A 7,451-nucleotide genomic window follows, 5' to 3' on the forward strand; every position below is an offset into this window, starting at 1 on the left:
TGCGACCTATAGGGTAGATGATGTAAAGGTCATCTGTTTCCGTGACCTTCCGTTAACGAGGATGTTATCTGGCCAGCACAACGACAAACCGCTTTTAATTTTCCCTAACTAATGTCAGGTAACGATAAGAGTTGGGTGGACTCAGAGGTGCCTTAAAAATCCAGGTCTTTACCGAGATTCGAACCCTAGGACCCCAGGTTCGGAAACCAAGCGCTTAACCACTCAGCCACCACGCCTCCTTTGTTGATATAAACATTGTTATTATTTCTGGATTCTTTCCTTAAAACTACATGTAAATATTGTAAACACTAGCATGACTGCTATATTAGGCTATTTTAATTTATTTCACGACAAAAGTCGTTAGTTCTAAATTTGTATTGATAAGCCCCGGGCATGCTATCCTGCCTCATAGTGGCGCCCGGGTGGAAACGATCGTAAGAGGAAACGATTAGCTAAAGGATAGCAAAACAAGACTCCCGTGGGGGTGCCGAAGGGGGTGCGGGAGTATCCTCATTGCACTGTGCGGAGTTGTAAAAAATCTCCCACAACCTTCTCATAATCCAGGCGCTGTTCCGCAAGGGGCCGTTACATAAAGGGTGTGTCCGGCACAGTTAGCCTGGTAGAGAAATAGGAAAGTGGCGGGGGGTCTTAGTGTACGCGGTCTCTTGCGGTGAGTCTGACCCACCCGTCAGACAGAACAGTGTACACTGTTCTCATTCAGGCCGGTGAGAGGGAGCTCTTGTTCACTTTTGCTGGCCTAGAGTTCGAAGAGCCAAAGGCTCAACTCTACCTGACAGTTTAAGAAGAAGAAGTATAGATAAGCCTCAATGTTGTTTTGAATAAATAACGTATATGAATTACATTACAAAGTATTTTTTTCAATTTAACGAAATTCATTTTCGCCATTCTAAAAGTTGGCATGTTTTAACCTCGAATGCGACGAAAATGTCATTATCATCATCTATGCCAAATGCCAAGCTGATATTTGTAGACGTTCTATGCCATGCTAACAGCTTTATGCAGTCAAAGCAAGACGCCTTGGAGCAGTCGTTTTGATGCGGCCGCATTGGCGCAGTCTTTCTAGTGCATTAGCTACTAAATGTTTTATACACATCTAATATATAAAGCATAAAGTAAGGCGTATGTATGTAGGCTATGTATGTACGTATGTGTATGTATGTATGTATGTATGTATGTATGTATGTATGTATGTATGTATGTATGTATGTATGTATGTATGTATGTATGTATGTATGTATGTATGTATGTATGTATGTATGTATGTATGTATGTATGTATGTATTAGTACTACTATGTATGTATGTATGTATGTATGTATGTATGTATGTATGTATGTATGTATGTATGTATGTATGTATACATATATGTATGTATGTTGCGAATAAAAATCAAAACCGTTTGACCAATCTTGATAAAACTTGGCATAAAAGTTTCTTATATCGTGGCGAAGACCATAGTGTATGTTCAATATTTCTCTCACAAACAAGGGTCCTAAAAATAGACCAAAAAGTACTTATTCTAATCTCTATTAAATAGCGAAACTTTTTAACAAATCGGGTAAATCCTTTAAATGGAAATTTATATTGGATATGAATTTGAAGGTTTAACGGGTAAACACATTTTCCCACTCTTCTTTTCGTGGTAAAATAAAAATTAAAAAAAATGTGAAGGGAACATTCTCCAAGTTTAACATAGATCTAAATACAATCCAGTAGATCAGTAATACCCAAACTAAGATCTGCTGGCCGCGGGTCTTATACGGCTAGTTATATGGTTATATGTATATTTGTTCTTTTCATTATTAAGTCTTTAAAAAGAATGATACATATGTTATGTTTTATATGTGTGTTTGTATTCAAATGTTTTTTTTTGTTTTGTTTTTATGGTTGTTTGTAGTCTCTCATTCAACGACTCTGGATGTTTTTGTTTGTTTCCTTGTAATCACAACAAAATTTTCAATAAGGATCAATGAAGCAGTATTTGTCTTAGTCTCTAGATCTAACAGACCTTAAAGATAAGCTTGTCTTTAGATCTAACAGACGTCAAAGACTAGATTGTCTCTAAATCTAACAGACGTCAAAGACTAGATTGTCTCTAAATCTAACAGACGTCAAAGACTAGATTGTCTCTAAATCTAACAGACGTCAAAGACTAGATTGTCTCTAAATCTAACAGACGTCAAAGACTAGATTGTCTCTAAATCTAACAGACGTCAAAGACTAGATTGTCTCTAAATCTAACAGACGTCAAAGACTAGATTGTCTCTAGATCTAACAGACGTCAAAGACTAGATTGTCTCTAAATCTAACAGACGTCAAAGACTAGATTGTCTCTAAATCTAACAGACGTCAAAGACTAGATTGTCTCTAGAGCTAACAGACGTCAAAGACTAGATTGTCTCTAAATCTTTAACAGACGTCAAAGACTAGATTGTCTCTAGATCTAACAGACGTTAAAGACTAAATTGCCTCTAGGTCTAACAGACGTTAAAGACTAAATTGTCTCTAAATCTAACAGACGTTAAAGACTAGATTGTCTCTAAATCTAACAGACGTCAAACACTAGATTGTCTCTAGGTCTAACAGACGTCAAAGACTAGATTGTCTCTAGATCTAACAGACGTCACAGACTAGATTGTCTCTAGCTCTAACAGACGTCAAATACTAGATTGTCTCTAGATCTAACTGGACGTCAAACACTAGATTGTCTCTAGATCTAACAGACGTCAAAGACTAGATTGGCTCTAGGTGTAACAGACGTTAAGGACTAGATTGTCTCTAAATCTAACAGACGTCAAACACTAGATTGTCTCTAGGTCTAACAGACGTCAAACACTAGATTGTCTCTAAATCTAACAGACGTTAAAGACTAGATTGTCTCTAGATCTAACAGACGTTAAAGACTAAATTGTCTCTAAATCTAACAGACGTTTAAGACTAAATTGTCTCTAAATCTAACAGACGTCAAAGACTAAATTGTCTCTAAATCAAACAGACGTCAAACACTAGATTGTCTCTAGGTCTAACAGACGTCAAAGACTAGATTGTCTCTAAATCTAACAGACGTCAAAGACTAGATTGTCTCTAAATCTAACAGACGTCAAAGACTAGATTGTCTCTAGATCTAACAGACGTCAAAGACTAGATTGTCTCTAAATCTAACAGACGTTAAAGACTAGATTGTCTCTAAATCTAACAGACGTCACGGACTAGATTGTCTCTAGAGCTAACAGACGTCAAACACTAGATTGTCTCTAGATCTAACAGACGTCAAACCAAGATTGTCTCTAGATCTAACTGGACGTCAAACACTAGATTGTCTCTAGATCTAACAGACGTCAAAGACTAGATTGGCTCTAGGTGTAACAGACGTTAAGGACTAGATTGTCTCTAAATCTAACAGACGTCAAACACTAGATTGTCTCTAGGTCTAACAGACGTCAAACACTAGATTGTCTCTAGATCTAACAGACGTCAAACACTAGATTGTCTCTAGATCTAACTGGACGTCAAACACCAGATTGTCTCTAGATCTAACAGACGTCAAAGACTAGATTGGCTCTAGATCTAACAGACGTCAAAGACTAGATTGTCTCTAGATCTAACAGACGTCAAAGACTAGATTGTCTCTAGATCTAACAGACGTCAAAGACTAGATTGTCTCTAGATCTAACAGACGTCAAAGACTAGATTGTCTCTAGATCTAACAGACGTCAAAGACTAGATTGTCTCTAGATCTAACAGACGTCAAAGACTAGATTGTCTCTAGATCTAACAGACGTCAAAGACTAGATTGTCTCTAGATCTAACAGACGTCAAAGACTAGATTGTCTCTAGATCTAACAGACGTCAAAGACTAGATTGTCTCTAGATCTAACAGACGTCAAAGACTAGATTGTCTCTAGATCTCACAGACGTCAAAGACTAGATTGTCTCTAGATCTAACAGACGTCAAAGACTAAATTGTCTCTAGATCTAACAGACGTCAAAGACTAGATTGTCTCTAGATCTCACAGACGTCAAAGACTAGGTTGTCTCTAGATCTAACAGACGTCAAAGACTAGATTGTCTCTAGATCTCACAGACGTCAAAGACTAGATTGTCTCTAGATCTAACAGACGTCAAAGACTAGATTGTCTCTAGATCTCACAGACGTCAAAGACTAGATTGTCTCTAGATCTAACAGACGTCAAAGACTAGATTGTCTCTAGATCTCACAGACGTCAAAGACTAGATTGTCTCTAGATCTAACAGACGTCAAAGACTAGATTGTCTCTAGATCTCACAGACGTCAAAGACTAGATTGTCTCTAGATCTAACAGACGTCAAACACTAGATTGTCTCTAGATCTAACAGACGATAAAGACTAGATTGTCTCTAGATCTAACAGACGTCAAAGACTAGATTGTCTCTAGATCTAACAGACGTCAAACACTAGATTGTCTCTAGATCTAACAGACGTCAAACACTAGATTGTCTCTAGATCTAGGAAATGTTTACTAGAGAAAGCGATGGGAAGACAACATACAAGAATGGACAGACTTGACATTGAAAGAGATTATATCCAAGGCAAAAGACACAGAGGAATGGAGAAAAACGGTCGTTAGATCTTACGTGGTGCTTCAAAGTTCAACAGATTAAGGGATAGGTGAAAGGTAAAGGTGAATTAGGCAACAAAGAATCGAGCAATTCAACTATAGGATAGAAATCAACTATAGGTCAGAATTCAAACATAGAACAATGATTCAAACTATAGGACATGCTTCAATTTGTCCTACTTTTAAACCGAAGGATTTAGCCTACTACAAAAATTATGTTTAGGATTTAAGACGGGTTACAAACAACAGGATAATCTAGAAGCAGGCAGGTCAGGAGATAAACATACTATTGAACTAGCCTACATTTTAAAAGAATTAAGCGTGCATGTTTCAAAACTGCATAAAGACGTTTATATATTTCTACTAGAAGTGAAGCCCGGCAATGCGTGGAATGTAGTTCAGTAAAAATGACAATTAACAATTATTTTAAAAAAAACTAACAAAATTGTGTTATCAGTAATAAGATTAAAAACTCAAAAGAAACCAGCAAAAATGAAAGTGAAAACACATAAAATAATTTAAAAAATAATTAAAATTCAACGAATCTGTTGAAATGTGTAACATTAGAAGGGATGAAAATAAAAATTCTACACAAACCTTTCTTTATTTTTTTTCTTCATTGAAAATCCGGAAGTATCAAATTCAATACATAGGTCTGATGAGGGTATAGAGAGCATGTGTATCAGTTTAGATTCAGATTAATAAAAAAAATAATTCTCCTGTCCTGTTTCCTCTGCATTCGTATTTCTAATTGTTATAAAATAAATTTTTCTAACCTAAAAAAAAATCCTCTTGTTTTTATGAATATATATATAAAAATAGGGGTGAGGTGGATGAGTGGTAAAGGATTTGGCTTCCCAAACGAGGGGTCTCTAGTTCAAATCTGAGATTTTGAATTTTGGAATAGTTAAGAATCCCCTGAGTGCACTCAATTCTGCTGGGGTACCTATCATTAATTGGAGCAAGTAAAGGTCATTTGTTTGACCACATGACACCCTCCTTAACAGTTGGTCTTAAAAACAGATGAACTTAAAATGTACATAATTTCACCAATAAATCGCAAGGTCGAAAAGTTGATAAAATAGGGAGACTACACACTAGAATCTTTCCAAGCTTTCGAAAGTACTTACTTCCCTTTTCTTTTCCCAGTTTGTAAACCGGACACCTAAGTGTGTTGACTTGGTAAACAGAGTAGTTGAACAGCCTTCGATGTGAAGGAAGTTAGGACATGCCTTTCTAGTTTGATGCAAGTTGTTAGTGGCTTAGATGAAGAATGTGGGAATATTGTTTACATTGGGCTTTTTGTATTATTTATGTTTTGCTAGGTAAAAAAAATAATTGTGTAAAGTTTCAACTTGATCCGAGAATGGGTGTGGGAGAGTTAAATTTTTTTGCCAGACAGACAGGCAGGCAGAACGAAAAACAGAGTTAATATAATAATAATGGCAAAGTCTTCGGTTCCTAAGATTAAGAATGAATGCAGTGTTCACCTGACTACGCAAACCCATTTGCAACCTACATATTTTCCCGATGCTGGTGCAGACAAAACCGTTGTCTGCCGCGGTCTATTTAAGTTTTGTTTTCGTCTTTAACTCTTTCTCTCCTAATCGACGATACCATCGTTTATTTTAACCTCATTAAATTAAATTGATGTTTAATTTTTTTTAACTTGACTTTGAACTATATAAAAAGAGCATGCATTTCCCTTTAATTCTATACCAAATACAACATTTTCTGATAACAAACAACAAAACTATTGAACCCCAATCATAACAGGATAGTGAAATAGTAATGAGCAAAATGAAGAATTCCTTCGAAACGTGGAAAAATAATTACGGAGAGAAAGAGTTAATAAGGGCTTCTCTTTGGGTCTCAAATGTTTGTCCCGCGGCCTTTGTGAGAGCTCTCAAATTGTTTCAGCGGCAATCTGCTTCCAGCTACTTTCCTCTATGCCAGTGAGTGCGAAATGGCACCTGAGTGTTGATCTTTATGGCACTTACGAGGGGCACTAGATAAGTAACCTGGTCAACACCATTAAGGATGGCCACTTCAATTCATTTGTGGAGCTGGGTTAGCTCCAACGGGGGACCACTTCGCCCTTTTTGTAAACACTGTACAGGAGCTTCAACCTGCTGTCCATGAATTTGCTGAAGCTGCCACGTTTGATCTGTCCATCAACTTAAAAAAACTACGGTGGTCATGATACAGTCCCAACCAGAGTTGATATAAGCTTTGTACAAATGACGCATTTTCCCCCAATAATTAAAAGAAAAACGAAACAATCCTTAGTCACGTTTTTATGTAAAAAGAATATATGCAGTTGAAATATAATCAAAGAATTTATATGATCTGGCCATCGTTATCTTCAGATTGAAACCATTGAGCTATTTTTCCTTTTTTTTTTAAGATTTCTAATGTCAAGACAGTCTTCTGCCCTCTGTCTGATTGCAATTTAATACTAGAGGATGATTTACAAACTACTGTCTACATGCAATCGAACACCAAAAATATTGAAATTAAAATTCTGATATTTTTATTTTAACAAGCGTGTCAGAAGTTTTATTTCTCATAGACATTTTAAACAATTTCTTAAAATATTTATTTAGGTTTTATTGAGGGAATTTTTTTGACATTTTTAGCGGCCCCCGAAAGGGGCAAAGACGCTATTAGTTTTGTGTAAAATGTCCGTCTATCTGTCCGTCTGTCTGTATCGTTTATATCTCGTAAACTAGAAAATAATAGTGAAAATTCGACAGTATAATATTATAGTCCATTCAAAGTTCTGATGCAACGGATACTTTTTTTCTTTTCTAAAAGCAAAAAATCTAATATT

This window comes from Biomphalaria glabrata, chromosome 11 (assembly GCF_947242115.1).
Source record: "Biomphalaria glabrata chromosome 11, xgBioGlab47.1, whole genome shotgun sequence".
Taxonomy (NCBI): domain Eukaryota; kingdom Metazoa; phylum Mollusca; class Gastropoda; family Planorbidae; genus Biomphalaria; species Biomphalaria glabrata.